This window comes from Chelon labrosus (assembly GCF_963514085.1).
Source record: "Chelon labrosus genome assembly, chromosome: 11".
NCBI lineage: Eukaryota > Metazoa > Chordata > Actinopteri > Mugiliformes > Mugilidae > Chelon > Chelon labrosus.
In genome coordinates, this window is record NC_140344.1 from 27829500 (window position 1) to 27847002 (window position 17503).

Here is a 17503-nt window from a genome sequence, read left to right on the forward strand (position 1 = left end):
CATAAATCCACTTCCAAGGTGACGTCCCTCGTTTTGAAGCCGACCCCACAGCACTGAGCCGCTTCCCATGCAACAAAAGGAACAGAAAACATCCTCGAGGCTTAACGGGAAAAAAATGAAACGACAACAGCAAACAAAAAAATACTCAGCGGTTTAAAATTTTATATGACTGTAGCTTGTTACTTTCCTCTCGCCTGTTGTCGCCGACGAAGAGAAACGTCTGAGAGAATGAAATATTCATGAGGTGATGCGTTTGGAAAGTCTTGACTCAGCTGTACGGTGTTAAAAATATGGAGAGAAATCTAATTTAAAAGAATCCAATAAAAAAAATCTACGGAACAATAACAGCGTGAGACTCCACTTCAGCTTGTGAGTCATGAAAACATAAAACTTCAAATCAGCTTTATCGGCCATGTACACCTTTCAGCCACAACATTATGACCACTGACAGGAGAAGTAAATAACATTTAAACCATCTTGTGACAGTTCAATGTTCTGCTGGGAAACTTCTGGACCTGGCATTCATTGGTGTGGATGTTACTTAGACATGTAGCACCCACCTAGACCAGACCAGGCACCCCCACCCCATAGCAATGACACTCCACTTTGGAGCCATGGAGAACTACACGATATTAGGAAGGTGGTTCTAATGTTATGGCTGATCGATGTATATATGTACTTGGAGCAGTGTCATGGAAACTCCCGGGGAACAGTTTAGGGGGTTTAAGGTGCTTGATCTCAACGTTTCCACCTCTAATAGAAACTAGGAAGTATAAATAGCATCAGAGGCTCAGCTTGTCAACAGGCAAGGCAGGGAACCGATCAGGGCCCCAGGCTGGTAGGGCCCCCGCCCCCCCGAGGGCTGACAAAACTTTAGACTTTACAGCAGTGGTAATGTGTGTAAAGTTTTCAGTGACATAAGGAGTATTATTCTCTGAGGGGCTTCCACCTGACACAACTCTGCACATTCAGTTCCCGTTACATGCCCTGTGCGTGGCTCTTTAAAGTAGTTGAGTATGAAAACAATTCAAACTAAAAAGAAGTTATCCTTCTGGGGAGTTAAGAAAGAAAAAGAAAAACAAAGATGAAGGGTTGTAAAGCTGCAAATGAAGCGGATCATAACATGCTAATCTAGCTTTAACTACGGGTAACTTCGGACTTCAAGTACAACACAGAGTCATGACATAGGCAGAAGTTCTCAGATGAGAATTTTGGGGTGTATCAGGGATGGACAGGAGCAGGAGTGTATGAATCTGGTGAACAACTTGGTCTCATGGTGCGGAGCAAACCACCTTCTGAGCAATCCAGCTAAAACCAAAGAGATGGTAGTGGATTTCTGGAGGTCCAGGCTCCACCTGCAGCCTGTAACCATCAATGGGGAATGTGTAGAGGTGGTTCAGACCTATAAGCACCTGGGTCTACATCTGGATCACAAACTGGACTGGTCGGCTAACGTAGACTCAGTATACAACAAAGGTCAGAGCTGTCTCTATTTCCTCAGGAGGCTAAGGTTGTTTAATATCTGCAGGAAGCTGCTGGACATGTTCTACCAGACTATCGTTGCCAGTGTCCTCTTCTACGCTGTGGTGTCCTGGGGAGGCAGCACTAAGAAGAAGGACACCTCACGGCTGGACAAGCTGATACAGGAGGAGGACTCTGTGGTAGGGACAGAGCTGGAGTCCCTTGGATCAGTGGTAGATGCAAGGACCCAGAACAAACTCTGGTCCATCATGAACAATGTCCACCACCCTCTACAGGACACCATAGTCATACAGAGAAGCTCGTTCAGTGACAGGCTGCTGTCTCTGTCCTGCTCCATGGACAGGTTGAGGAGGTCATTTGTCCTTCAGGACATAAGACTCTACAGCGCCTCCCTGTGGGGAACCAACTGGACTGTGGTACTAGTGTGGACTAGTATGAAATTCGCTGCCATTCTTTCTGCTCCATGTTAAATCATGATGCAAGGAACAACATGCAAATCACAAACGAGACAACCGGAACAACGTCGTCCTTCAACAGGACTATCTGCCTTCTGTCTTTTAAAAGTAGCACAAACCTTGTTTAGAGTGTCTGCAAATGCAGAGCAGTCCCTAAAATCACACATTCATTGCCGCTGAGAACGATAACAGGCCTGACGTTAAATAAAAGTACAGTTTTTATCAATCAAGCCCCAGAAAACCTTCTACTTTCAGTCTGACTTTAAGATTGCGGCACAGACCAGTCAAACTTCTTTTGTGAAGTGCCTCCTTGCCTCTCTGAGCTGAATGGCTTTTTTTTTTTTATTAGTTTGAAGAGCGATACTTCCCCCCTCTGGTAATAACACGCTTAATGCTCTCGCGGGTGAAACGTCACCTCCCCTCCGAGTCCCCTCGTATCTTGGTAATGGGCGCCCTAAAAGCATCCGCAAATGAGTCTGTGTGCCATTTTCACTCGGCCCCAAATGCACCGTGACTCACCAGAAGTTTTGAGAAGTTTTAAGACGTCAGAGTTAAGCTTTTTTTTTTTTTACTTCTTCTTGTTGATATCAGCCCTTTCTATTCCCGGATGCTTTTAGTTAATGTGTTGTGCTTTTAACTCAGGAGAGGGACAGATTCTCGAAGGGGAGGAGGACAGGTTCATGTGCAGCCCGTGCACCTGTGCAGGTTTGCTGGTGTTCGAGCTGGGAGGAGGTGAGCGGAGGGAGGGAGGGTGTTGTGTTTGCTGCCCTGCGCCGTGTCGGACAAGATTCATTATTAATGTAGTTGTAACCTTTACAGCACAAGCTGTTAGTTCAGAGCTCTGTGGAAGAAGCCACAGAGGATCCAGCAGAGCGGCGGAGTTTGTGTACAGTTCAGTACGACTGTAGTGTACACCGGTCAGGCATGACATTATTCTTCATGTTTTTTTTTTTAGTTGTTCCTAAAGTGTTTTTGTGTGTGTGTCTGTGTCAGGCTGCATCCTGCTGGGGATGGCTGCTGCCACCAAGGAGTGTCATTGCTATGGGGTGGGGGTGCCTGGTCTGGTCTAGGTGGGTGCTACATGTCTAAGTAACATCCACACCAATGAATGCCAGGTCCAGAAGTTTCCCAGCAGAACACTGAACTGTCACAAGATGCTTTAAATGTTATTTACTTCTCCTGTCATAATGTTGTGGCTGATCAGTGTATGTACAAAAGATGAAGTTCTCATCAAGCATTACACTACTTGTCAAATGTGAAAATGGATCCAAATGAACGTTGTTCAAGGTCTGCAAACAGGGATGTAAGACAACAGCTTTCAACTGATGCAACTGGATGGTAACTTTAAAGAATGAACAATTAAAAGTAAAGTAAATCGGTTGAAACATGTCCCAACATGAAGGCCTGTTACCAGACTCATATTCTCCATGTGGAGTAAACATCAGGTGAGGAGTTTCCAGGAGGGACAGAAACATGGAGGTAGAAAAACAAGAAGAACCAAGATGGAATCAATGTGGACAGAGACGATGGAGACGTGGTCAATAAACTTATATTTGACATTATCACCCCAGCTCCATTCCCTTTGTCCCACTTAGACGGTATTTTACTGAACTGCGGTCACTCCCAAATGTTTCCTCTTACAGTATGCTGGCAGACCAGCTGCTAGAAACACACACTCACACAATAACTGGGGCTCGACACACAAACGTGCTGCAGGTTGTTCATCCTGCTGGCAGCCAGGACTGCACTGTGGCAGCAAACAGTGGAAGTTTGCGATGCTGCGATATCCTTGTTGGGAATAGAAACTTGGCTCCGGCTCAGTGTCGGCTCAGCTGCAGTTAAATGCGCGACACAAACACTCGCGAGCACACAACGGACCGATACAAACGAGAGCACTACACAAAGAGGAGGCGAGGTGAACGATTGCGTAACTACACAATCCTTCAAAAAAAATAAAAATAAAAAATAAATGCAACAAAATGCACATTTGCTGCACTGGAAATAGGCTTTAAAATATTAAGGAGATCTACACTAATGCAATGTGAGTGAAAGAGGAAAAGCAGAAAATAAATAGCAACGATAAAAATGAGAGCTGAGTGAGGAAAAGCTGGAGGACAGAGAGGAGCGTTGGAATAAAAGTGCTTACTTACAGGATGCTGAGTGAGGTGATAGAGAGTGATGGAGAGGAGGAGAGGCAGAGGAAGAGAGAGTGGGGAGGAGAACGGGAGAATAAAGGGGCTGTGACAGAAGGTATTCATCCCTGGGCGTCTGTAAACGAGGCGACCCTGAGCTCTGTCACATCAGCTTGCAGAGAAACACTCGTTTATTAGCTCAGACGCCGACACATCTCCCTGTCCACACACACAGACACCGAGGGCATCGGGCCCAGACTCCACACGACCTAATGGATTAGAACCAGGCCTCTCTGACAGGTGACAGAATGTCTCACCTCGTCCTACGCTCACTTTATGCAGAAGTGGCATGCTACTGGCTCAGCGGGATGCCACGGACTGGATCTCAACCTCTGACAGGGTCACAGTCACAGATTAGAGTCAGAGTAAACTATTTATGGCAACAAAAGATAAAAAAAGGCTGTTAGCAACAAAGAGCTTCCCAATCATTTTGAGGCATGTGGATGGACGAGTCTGTGGCTGAACATAAAGGGAGGAGCTATCCATGATTAACCTGGAAGTCAACTTCCATGCCTGCAAAGTTTTTGTGGAGGAAAGTTGGTCTGGAGCATAGACTGTATATAAATATGGACAGTACATCCCCCACTTATTTGCATTGGCCAAACTGACGCTATTTTCTCTGGGATACGGGCGGCGCCATCTTGAGACTTTGGAGCCAGAGTCTGATCAGTACGGTCTGAGAGTGGAGCCAGTTGGAGCCGAGATATCGATGACTCCGACCACACTTCCTCCAGACTGACTCGCGTTTTCGTTTAATTAATACTGCACTCGGCGTCACAACGGAACCGTCTTCTTACAGCAAGAAGGTTCTGGGTTTGAATCCATCGGCCAACTGTTTACATGTTCTCCCTGGGTCTGCGTGGCTTTGTTAGGTTCATTGGTGGTTAGGTGTGAATGGTTGTCTGTCTCTCTGTGTTAGCCCTGTGATAGACTGGAGACCTGGGATGACACCTGGGATAGGCTCCAGCCCCGCCGCACTATACGGCAACTGGTGGTCGCCATTATGCCATATCCTGTTTCTATAGCGTCAAATAACTAAAACGAAACTTATTCAAAATATTGACACTTGAACATGCATTAGCATTAAAATGACAGAAACCGTCTTTGAAAAAAAATTATTTGACGTGTATTTTAGCGTTCTACTTTGGCCCAAGTCCCGCCCACTAACATGGAGGAGGTGGAGCTTATGACCTATACTGCAGCCATTCACCAGGGGGAGCTCTACTTGCTTTGAGTTCACTTCTGAGGAGCAGTTCCATCGTCCATCTTTATACTGTCTATGAGCAGTCCGTGATTATCCTGGAAGACAACTTCCCCACTTGCAAAGTTTTTGCACTGGATCTGGAGTCTCTCTGTTGGGAACTGATTCTGCTCCTGCAAAGATCTGACAGAACAATCGGATCATTTGGGGGTGGGGCTTTACAAGGTGATGGACAGAAGAGTAACAGCAGTCATACATGTCATCTGAGTGCCGTGGAGTTGACAACAAAATGTTTAGGACTGCTTTAAAGCTAGTTTATTCAAGTTTTGTTTGTCAGACAGGCAAGATGGACATCTGCTCAAGAGCCCCAGACTGTTGTCTGACTGTCCACAGCTGCTTGTGGATTTCTACCACTCTCATATTAATCATATTTTAGGGGCCCACAGCAAAATAATAGTAGTAGTTGGTAGTTAAATTAGTTTACTACTGTTTCAACAACTGGTTGTTTTTCTACCTCCATGTTCTTGTCCCTCCTGGAAGCTCCAGGAGCAAAGGGTTACAACCAAACCAAACAAAACCAAACCAAACCAAACGTTTCCAGTTTCATTCTAAGCAGTCATCACTTCCCTTCATTAAATATATTCACAGTCACAACACCTTCACAACTCATTAATATCACTTCCACTTTCACTGCATTTTTAATATCGCGGCATTAAAAAACGTGAATTTCAGCCTCAGACTGGAGAAATCTGATTAATGCAGTGATATTATCTTTAATACTGAACAGAACCATCATCTGAGGATGTCTGCAGCCAACACACAGCTTGAATCTGTGTGCAAACAACGACTGAAAAACTCCCGACTGCTGCTGCAGGAACATTCTGACAGATTTAAATGCTACATACAAAAAAACTGTTGCTTGTTTGGGTTTGATGCAAAACTCGGCCACCCCCCGGCTCACCCGCCGCTGTCCGTCAAACGGCGGCTGGGCAACAGCTCGGTGTGTAAAAGCTCTCCAGCCGGGCTGTCGGCGGGGCTTTGATTGACAGTCGGCGGGGTTAGGCGAAGCGTTGCGTGACAGTTTTCAGGAGGAAGTAAGATGCAGTTTCGACGGGAAAAGAGAGCAACCAAAATAAATTTAAAGCCTAAACTGAGCTGTGAACGAAATCCAGGAGGATCAAAGCGCAGCGCAGTCTGGGTGCAGGATGTATTTCTGAGCCAGATGTGTTTTAAACAAGGCCTCGTCTTCACTGTCAGTCTTCCAGCCAAACGCTGACTCGCAAGCAGTCTGCACTAGAGTTCAGAGACGGAATAAAAACAGTTATCAACAAAGAGATGGAGACGTCTTCTGAGGACGGACGCTGTTATTATCGTGCACGTGAAGGCCCGTCGGCGTGGAGTCAGACTGCTCGAGGGTTTATTCAACAATGATTCAGTGGGAGCAATAATTCCTGCTCTGCCGTCTGAACAGGCGTAAGGGATGCCTCCAGCGTCGAGCCATTAGTCTGAGAAACCTTTTCACCTTTTTGTAATGACTCAATTCACTTAGTTTCCAACGATTCACCAGAAAATACTCCTGCTACACATCCTGTTTTCAATCAGATTTTATTCTGGCAGAGTGAAAGCGTGGACAGGGATGTTCTGATTAAGTCTTTCTGCCCCCCCAATCCGTTACTGATCTTTTAATATTCAGTATCAGCCGATCTGAGTTCAGATTTGATCTTAAATAAATTACATGTCCTACCCTGTAGATTTGCAAAGGCTTTTCCTATATGACGTGTATTCTCCTAGATCTTGTGTGGACTGTTACAGTTAATGTAGTGTGGAGAGGGTAGCTCGTAACTTGTGTTCTCTACTCCAGAAATGTTCTGGTCATAAACTCCCTAACCCTCTTGGAAGATTTTTTCTCCTTGACGCTGTCTCCAGGAAACTTTTCTCGTCTTGAGTAAAAGTGTTTGTTTTTTCGGTGCCACCTTTACCGGAATGTAGGAATCAAGTTGGTAGTATTGAATGATGATCTCCTACTACCACCTCACCAAACATCCACATTGAATCAAGTACTACCACCTCACCCAATATCCACATTGAATCAAGTACTACCGCCTCACCAAACATCCGCATTGAATCACGTACTACCCCGATACAGATGCCAGTCGGAACATCCCTAAGCGTGGATACACCGTGTTTACAGACATCAGCCGTGCAAGCGTTTGTTTTTACTCTCTACCTTGGATTAAAATCAGGAACCAAACTGACTGATGTTCTGGATAAAGACGCAGGCAAACAGCTTAAACTGATCGAGGCTTTAAATGGGACACGAGCCTGAGTTGCAGCAAAAGCACGCGTGGATGTAAAAGCACTCAATTAGACGTCCACACGTCTTCCCGTGCACTTTCAAGTTGCTCATCAGCCATGCATTGAAGCGCTCGCCGGGGCTGCCGCTTCGCAGGAACCTATCCCAGCAGGCTTTGCACTTGCAACACAAACACACGCCCACGCGCACACGAGGATTTGAAAAGAATTTGTTGTTTTTTCTTTTTTTTTTGTAGAGAGAATCTCATTTGCTCGGCAAAAGGCCCGCAACATCTCATCTCCCTCCGAAAGCTTTTTGTGTTCCAATATTTAAAGAGGCATGAGGGAAAACACAGGCAATTCATTCGCCTTTTGTATCCAACTCTGAGCCCCTCCAAATCGCACAACGGGCTTCTTTTCATACTGCAGCGAGAGATGACTCAAAAAAAAAGAAAAAAAAAAGGACGGCTTTTAAATCGTTTGCTGTGTTTGATTGCATTGCCACGAGCATGTTCACACAAGGATCATTTTTTATTTTTTTATTTTTTTATTTTTGCAGTGTGAGCCCATCTGCAAACCCTGTATTAAAGGAGAGCTAGACTTTGCATACATACTGACAGAAAGAGTTTGTGTGATGCGTGACAAAGAAAAGAGAGAAAGAGAGAGAGAGGGATGGATGGGAGCCTCGTGCAAAAGTTCACACATGATTAATTTAATCAAGCAGCGAGCAGATGGTGATCTCTGTCTTCCTCCTCTCCCTCAGGTACCAATAATGTGTCTAATGGATCACACCTGGACAAGTCAAATCTGTGCCTACAGAGTAACAACAGAGACGGAGCGAGGTGGAGAGGAAGGAATTAACCTTTTTTCTTTCCGATTGTAACGTTGCTGGATTCATCTGTTTGTTTAGTATTCAAACTATCTCAGTTATATAAATGTTCTGCAGTTTCAAACACAAGAAAGCTGAAGCGCTGCATGATACCTGGCGCCTTGCACGCAGGAGGCAGCGGTGGAACTGCAGGAGAGCTCGAACAGTGACATGAAGAAAGATTGTTTTCTGTTCTCTCCCAGACGGGCGGATTTCATGAAAGATAAAGAGTATTTCAGCATTTTGGGGAAATTCCCGTTTGCCTTTTCTTTTTCATCCTTCTGAGATGAGAACATGAATAGTCGTCTCGAGTCAAGTACAGAGTCAAGTCTAGCTTAAAGACCAGAGGAAGAAAGGGAATGGCTAACAAGACTCTGTCCAAACAAATATTTAAGAAACTGAAAAATCAGGATTTTAAAAATAATGATTTTGAAAGACAATGTTCATACTGCTTCTTTAAGTCAAAAACTTAATAAGCATTTCTGCATAAAGTCAGTGGAAGTCAGTTTCCTCACATCAACTGCTTGCTTCAGGTCCTTCCACAACATTTCTATTGGATTAAGGTCAGGACTTTGACTTGGCCGTTCCTAAACATTCATCTTGTTCTTCTTTAACCGTTCTTCTGTAGAACCACTTGTGTTCTTGGGCTCGTTGTCTTGCTGCACGATCCAGTTTCTCTTCACATTCAGCTCATGGACAGATGTCCTGGCACTTTCTTTTAGAATTCCTTCACAACTCATTGGTCTTTTAGTGACTGCAAGACGTCCCTGCCTTTAATCTAAGTGCATTGTTGTCTCAGCTGGTGATCGCCAAAATCAAAATCAATATCTACGTCACCACTCTAGTCCAGTTATCTATTTACTCGCCTTTTCTGAGCCAGTCGTTTTAGATGCACTGTAAATCTGTCACTCCATGTATCACGAAACCCTCCTCCACCTCAATTTCCACCTCTTCCTGGTGGTCCCAGGAGTCTTCATCAAAGGTTTAGTCCGTCCTCCTGCTAACATCTGGTGCTCCACCACCACCAGCGTCTAGAGTCTGGGTCCTGTTCCTTTCTTCTTTCATCTCTGTCGCTCTTTGGACTCCAGCTGCCTAAATTTATGTTCATGCTCGCTACTCTCACACTTGATCTCGCCTTAGTGAACTGAAGTTAACCCAGGTTCAAGAAAGGGCCATGACTCATTCCCCTCCTTGGACCTTACCCATCTCTATATACTTCCATTCATCCACTGTTGCCTCTTTTTTTCCTTAGTGGTCCCCCCCATCCTGAATCTCCTCCCATCCAGCCACCAACATTGAGAATCCCAGAACTGCCTGATTAGACAACCTCCACATTCTAACCGTTCTCTGTTTCTAACTTGGTTCTCTGTTTTTAGCTTCTCTTCTTCTGCAGTGGTGGGAAATTCACACTTACAGTGAGCTGCAACACCCAGCTGGTGCTTTTACAGTACAGATATTCAGGGAGATTGTGGAAGTGGAAGTGTGTGTCTATCTAACTACTCCAAAAAAATAAACAAAAAAACAGAGAGGATACACCACAGCGCTCACAGTTTGCCTTCTGCAATTTCCCTGTGTAAGCCGACTTATCTAAATTTGTACTCCCTCGCTTTGATAACCCTCACCTTGTTGTTTACTGAGCAGAATAATGCAGTGCGTTTTTCTCTCCCCCTTTTTGTCTCGGCGGCTCGACGCCTGACAGGCGGCAGATTAAAGATCGGAGCGGCAGATTCCATTATCGGGCCGTTGCCCTCTTTTACCACACTAACAACCCTTTAGAGCCACTGGCCATCATTTTCAGTCCATCCCGCTGTCTGCATATCGTGACGGCTTCTACAAATGACTGTCATCCCTTCTGCCTGTCTGGCTGTCAGTCTAAAGTACATACAGTGTATATGTGTGTGTGTGAGGGCAATGGATCGCTTTGCTCTTCATCTTGGCCAAAAGCATTATCCATCATCTTCAGATGAGTGTGCATTGCAGTAGTACTTTAGTTGTATTTCAGGACTGATGTGTCACGGTAGTATGGGCTTCATCTTTAGTGAAGTATTTCCACACACTTGATGAACCGCTGCTAGTTTGCTGCAACGACCCACTGGGCTCCTCACATGTCTTCTGGGAACATTGTCGTCTGAGCACAAGGTCCCTGTCAATCTCACAGCTCACTTGTACCTCTGTTCGTGCTTCTGAGACTTCGGACCAAAAATGGTAAGGCCATGTTTTAGAAAAACACATAATTGAATATTCAGATGTAAGTAACGTCAATTTATAGCTATAGTCACAGCATAAACAATATCGGATGAAAATAAAGCACATTTAAAGTGAAATGACATTAATAAATCACTCATCAATACTCAGGAAAAAAGTAGTATCGGTGCACCCCTATAGTAAATGCTATTGATGGTGCTGAGTTGCTGCCTGTTTTCATACAGGCTATACATATCTGCAGCTCACAGATACTTTCTACTGTGTTTTTATTAGTGACGTCATCAGAGACCAGTCGGTGTCGACACGACTTTCATCACGTTACAGTCGACTTTAAGAAATCTGAAGTCGTGCAACCTCTAGTGCAGGGACCACACATGATGGGAGGCTAATCTACGTCTTGATCGCAGCTTGACTGCAGCCCGACTCTTCCAATCGGCCACTTTGAGAAATCAATACAGATTGAGTGGGCCTTCCTGTAAGTCCATACGGCTCTCTCTCTCTCTCTCTCTCTGCTGCAACAGACGGCTCCACCGCTTCACTAATTACGTTACAGCACCACTGATAAGGTTTCATTGTCTCAGCCAAGCAGATGAGCGGGACGGTGCGGTTGCTATAAAAAGCATTTCTTGGAAAGCGAGATGGGAAATAAGATTTTCTTATCGGACACGAGCTTTATGAACTTCCTCAGTCTCATTCTGCTGAATTTGCTCACTCTGCAAAGAAAAAAAAAGCTTCTTTCATTGAGGGACAAAAGGGTGCATAGCTCTATTAAAACGCATTCTTTCTTTCTGTAACCTTTTATCTACTGTAATGCAGCTCTTGATGAAACCTTGTGTTGCAGCTGCAAAAAGAGGCAGCGATGACTCAGATAATAAATCCCGCTTCTATTTGTTTAGATAACTTTAATAAACGTCTTCTGGAGCACAGCCCAGTAGATAAAACTGATGACATTTTATTTTCTTTTAAAGATTTTGTTGGATTTAATAAAAGAGTATGTCACTGGTTTGGCGTTGTACCCTTAACTTGATGGGAAAATAATGAGAAGCAGCCGAATCTGCGATGTCTTCTATTTCATTTGGCATAACAATCTCTTTTTTTCTTCCTCTTGCACCTTTCATGACAGGAAACAGGATCTGAAACTTCCTGAAATGTGCCCCCACTGTATGTTACACCTATATGCCCTTTTTCTACACATTCCGCCCCCTTCATGTCTTCCCTTGTCCCCCGTTCATCCCATACCCGCGACCCTTTTCATCCAATTCCCTCGATCCTCTTCATCCCTCTTCATCCCATCCTCTCCGACCCTTTTCATCCCATCCTCTCCGACTCTTTTCATCCCGTCCTCTCCAATCCTTTTCATCCCTTCCCCCTCAACCCTTTTCATCCCATACCCCCCAACCTTTCTCATCCTTCCATCCATTTCCCTCATAACCAATAGACTTATTTGCATCAATTAAGGCGTGCTCTTTGTTATTGAACATCTCTTTGTAAGCATGAACGCTTGCAATTTGGAAAACACAGTCCCTCAGTTCTAAGGATAAACTGCAATTTGTGGTTCCTGAGGTATGAACTGAGTTGGGAAAGACAGATTTTAGGTTTTCTGCTCCTGCTGCATGGGACAACCTCTAATCTCGAACTTTAAAACTTAGCGTCCCTGTTCGTCTGTGCGCAAATATTTACCTGAGCATGATGCAACACAACCACAGTTAACTAGTTTAGAAATGTGTGTGTAATATGCTAGTAGCAGCTAGTTGTAAAATGACTTTCAACATTGAATTTCTGTCTTTATCTCATCTATGTTTATTGCCTCTTTGCCCCCATTTCTGAAGCCATCGCTCTTTGTTGGAAGATTTCATCTACATCCTTATACCCTGCAACTGAACTCTAGTCGATTATCTCTCCACAAACACCTGACCTATTTGTAAAGTTGAATAATTCAGAGAGGGGGGTGGTGATTCTTGTGGCTATAAAGCGGATAAAAAACTTCAGAAACAGTTGTTGCTGCTTTAGAAAGAGTTTTGCATGTTAAAGTCAAACATCCAGCAAGAGATAAAAATTGCTTTGGGATAAACAAAAAAAAAATAACACGTGGCATGTTTTCTACAGTGACCTTTTATGCGACAATACTTCTGGTTGAAAGGAATAAATAAATTAGATCCAGAGATATGTCATCTTTATGCAAATGACTCCCTTCCTCCCCCGAAGACGAACGCTGCCCTCGCGTCCCTCGCTTGAAATATACATCAGCATTTGCCGCGATGCTGCAGTTTAAAATATTCAACAAAACAGATTGGAAAAAGCTTTTTGTTTTTTCCTTCTGAACAAGGAATTTGCATTTACGGTGGTCTGTTTGCTCCGACAGCACAACACACTTGACTTCTGGGGGCGTAATCAGACAAACAGAAAGGCATGAGTGTACTGTTAAAAAAAAAGAGACCCTGGAGACACTGGGAGGAAAGAAATCTGTTACTGGTGCTTCGGGAAGCCAATTAGTACACAGCGACAGAACAGCAGGTTTGTTGTTGAGGAGGTGAGGAGGTGTGAACAGAGAGGAAGAGGAGAAGAGAATCTAAAGGGGACCTATTATGCATATTTCCAGCTCTATATTTTTATTCTGGGGCTCCACTATAGCAGCTTTGTATAATTCACAGCTGAAAAACATCCTCATTTATCTCACGCGGCCTGACAGTTCAGCTTCGGCCTGAAAACGAGCAAAATCAGCTCCTGTCTCTTTAAGTCCCCCCTCCCTAAAAGCCCACTTTCTTCTGATTGGCTGCCTTAACCGAAGATTTTGCTTGTGGACACCGTCAGCTTGTCTTACTGAGGTGCAGAAAGCAAAGTATAAAGCTAAGCTACATAAATTCTCAGTCTTAATTTTCAAATTTGCACATGTTCGAGCCCAAATCCGATCAATTCAAAATATTTACACCTATATTTCCTTTTACTAGTGGATTCCAACTGTTTTTTTTTTTTTATGTGCAACTGACCCTATTTTTCAGATTATCCTTCAGTCTTTGCTTTTTAAATTGTTGAAACACAGGGTAGTTTTACATTTTCTACGTATTTCAACACATTCGGCCGACAGTTCAGAGATGACAGGAAACGACGTGGGGAGAGAGATGGAAAATGGCACGAAAGGTGGAAAACGCAATGAAGAGAAAGGCCTCACCCTTCGCTTGAACTCAGACCTCCTTTGCTTTCACATCAAGCGTGACGCTGCACAGAACGAGTCCAACTTTGTCAATAAACCTCCATTGATTTCACTGCAGGCTGCATGGCCCCAGTTCAAATAAGATGAACCTCCGCGAACATGCGTCTACTGACTCCACTATTCAGTGAGAACAGGGGAGGAGTATACAGCATATAGTAAAACAGAATAGCAGAAGAGTTGCTTCTATGCACGCTCTGAGAGTTATTTACTCTGTGAATCTGCACTCGTTGTTGCTTCCAGCTCAAAGATTTCGTCAGCCAGCTATTATTAGATCATGATAGATTCAACTTCACCGTCATAGTGCAGGGCAGAGATACGGAGCCAAAGATCAGCACGGTTAGCATCTAATCAGAAGTGCAAAGAAGGTATTATCTATGTGCAAGTATGTACTAGAGCCAAGTGGTCCCATGCCCTGCAGTAGCTACACAATATATACAGGAAGAAGAGTGTTGTTTACAGGATATTTACAGACTATGGACAGCATGGACACAGTTAACAGTGGGAGTAGTGTCTAAATTAGTGCAATAAACAGGATAAATATCTGCAACTGACATAGGAATAAGTTATATTTAATAAACAGGTTATGAAGAGTATGAACATTGTATATACAGTAACTGCTCTTGTCTTTATATGGAGCTTTCTTTTTGTACTCAAAGTACCTGAGCAACTCAGGGTTCAGTGTCTTGTCAAGGACACCAGCATGTGGTCCATGTACTGGGGACAGAACCACCAACCCTCTGGTTTGTGAACAAACGGCTCTACCTACTGAACCACAGCCGCCCCCACAGCCACTATATACAGTGTGTAGGGGTTAAATCAGTAAGGGGTGTTATATGGAGTTAATTGAGGTCATTGGCTCAAGGAAGAAGCTCTTCCTGAGCATGCTGGTATGCTAGCAGAGGCTAACATGCTAACATTGTCCCAACGGGCTAACATGTAGCAGGGATAATATTTGCAATTGTAGATGTTGGAGCCTAGAAACCATAGAGTTTAGCAGGCTAACAAGCGGGTAATTTAATTTAGGATATATAAATATCTACAAATATTAATATTTTCCTCAGGGATAGATAGATGACTGTACAGGACAAAATTACAATATATGAACTGGAAAAAGAGTCCATAACTACAGCAACTCATGCATCTGAGCACAATTTACACCAACGATCATTAATACCACAAAAGGGCGCCACTCATATGGGCTTTTCTTGAGGACACATTCAATCCAACCCCATGTGGTTCCCCCATCTTAGATTACCGTGTTAGCATGCTATCAACAGCTGATGGGTGTCATTAGTTTTGCAGGTATTGGTCATAATAAAACAAACGGGGGCCCTGCGATAGACTGGCGACCTGTCCAGGGTCCAGGGTCTCGCCCGATGACAGCTGGGATAGGGTCCAGCAGACCCCCGCGACCCTTAACAGGAATAAGGGACCCACGTAAATATCTCTTATAAACTGAATTCATCTGCTGAGATATCCTCAGTAGTATGCTGCTAGCATGGCTAACAATCTCAAGCATGGTTTTGGATATTACAGAAGACAATGATAGTTTATATTCTGATGTGGCATGAATAATCCTGCACGTACATGATAGACAATGCTTTACAAAAATAAAGCCTAATGCAACTTTGCTTCTTAGCAAGCATGCATTGCTTCAAGAGATTGCGTAAAACAGGAAATCGACAACAAATGACAACGGGCTGCAAGTCGACATCGCTGTTTGCTTTAAATTGTGTGTTTTTGTGCACTAACACAATGAAACCAGCTCGGTCTGAATGCATCTGCACATCGTTGAGGCACTTTTGCCAACTTGCCCTTTCGTCCCGAGAACCTGCCAAAATGAATTTCTGTTTTAGGCGTTCAGCTGTCTTCTCAAACTGCTCCACATGTCCTGGTTTACTGAGCCCACAGTAGACTTATTCCTGGTTGGTTTGCACATCAGAAGTGCACTAATTAAGTAAAATAAGTCACAGCTCCGGGGCGAGACATAAATTCTCACATGGATCTCTTAACAAAAGGACATAAGAACCCAAACTAACTGTGTTAAAGGCTTTTCAGTTGCACATTTGTTCAAGAGCTGTTTCAGTGATTCGTGATGGTTGAGCATGACCGGCAAACAACTGGCAGCTTTTCAGACTGACTTGGATGAAATAAGATTATAAACTCACTTCTCGGGTATTAATGTGCAGCCAGCGCAATGCACGTTCAGGACGTTTGATTCTTTGAGATGAAAATGAACATCACCATCGCCCAAACAAGCGCGCAATTGCTTGTGAATGAAATCTTTCTCTTTGCCTTTAGAAGATCAATCCCATAAACATCCAGTGACTCTCTCACTCTCTCTCTCTCTCTCTCTGTGTGTGCATGAGCTGCCAAGGTTGGTGCTCTCGGCTTGGAGCTAATATCCATCCCAGAATCATGCTAGTCACGGCGATAAGACGCCAACGTGAGTCACACCCACTCTCATTTCAGCCGCCACACACAAGAGTAATAAGAGCTCATAAATTAAAAGCTAGTATACGACGTAATCCCTGGGAGTTAATGAAAGGCTTGGCAGGGCTACTCGTTTCCCCAAAGCACAAACTTTATTAAATCTATAGGGGCCTGATCAATACATGGGAGCTTATAATTACTCCAGGTGCTGGACTTTCCGCTTTCCCAACTGGATTTTTCCTGCTATTAAAACTCGCTGCCCCAAATACGAACCCAGCAAAAACATCTTAATCATCGTGTCTCAAAACCTGAAGGCCTGTCCACAAAGAAATCGATTGACTCGTCTGCCAACTCTTCGTAGCTGACAGCTGGTCTCTGGTGGACCTTCAAGGACGCTGATCTTGTATATTTCCTACCCCAAATGTTTCCGGATGAAACAACGCCTCCAACGCCTGCACGTCTGCTGCCAGCCGGGTGAACTTGGTGGTAGGAACCAAATTCACGGAGGGTGCATCGGTCGCTCATATTGGTCGCCGCCTCAGATTTTTTATTTCGCTACGAAACGAGCACATTAAATGCACTTTAACGCCAATATTTCGATCCGATTCAGTTAGCAACTGATAACAGTTTAGGTTTGGTTTGTGTTCAAAGGGCAATCAAGACAAAGTTCTGACACGGCCTCAACACCACATTCACGCAAACAGTTTTGTCGTTGGCCATAATTTTGAGGGAAAAATGGATTTCAGGGAATCGAGATATAAACAATTTGAAAGTGTTTGATAAGCAGAGAGTGTGGTCATTGGAAGTTATTGATGAGAGGACACACCAGCGTTCAAAGACGCATCAGGGTAAACCGCTTGGTTACATAATTATATGGTAGTCGTATTGGTCTGGGGTTAACCTGTGTTCACACTGCACACAAACAGGGATGATAATCAGTCCTGATCTCACGTTAAATGTATAGTCCATTGTACTTCTCGTATATATGCCAGTACTTGTATTTGTTTTATACCCTACACTTTTTACTCTTGATATATTTGCGGCTCTTTTCTATGCTGTTGTAAACTGCAATTTCCCCATTGCGGGACAAACAGAGGATTTTCTTAATCTTAATCTTAACATCCATTAAAACAGAAGAGGAAGAAGATGTTTTGACCCTACAGG

At 43.9% G+C, this 17503-nt stretch overlaps 1 protein-coding gene across 1 annotated transcript in view; it reads right to left on the minus strand.

Annotated features, from left to right (window-relative positions):
- The window catches only part of LOC311495481 (polypeptide N-acetylgalactosaminyltransferase 18-like), a gene marked incomplete at both ends in the record, with an annotated part of 147420 nt that overhangs the window by 57626 nt on the left and 72291 nt on the right, over positions 1–17503 (minus strand). The window lies entirely within an intron of this gene.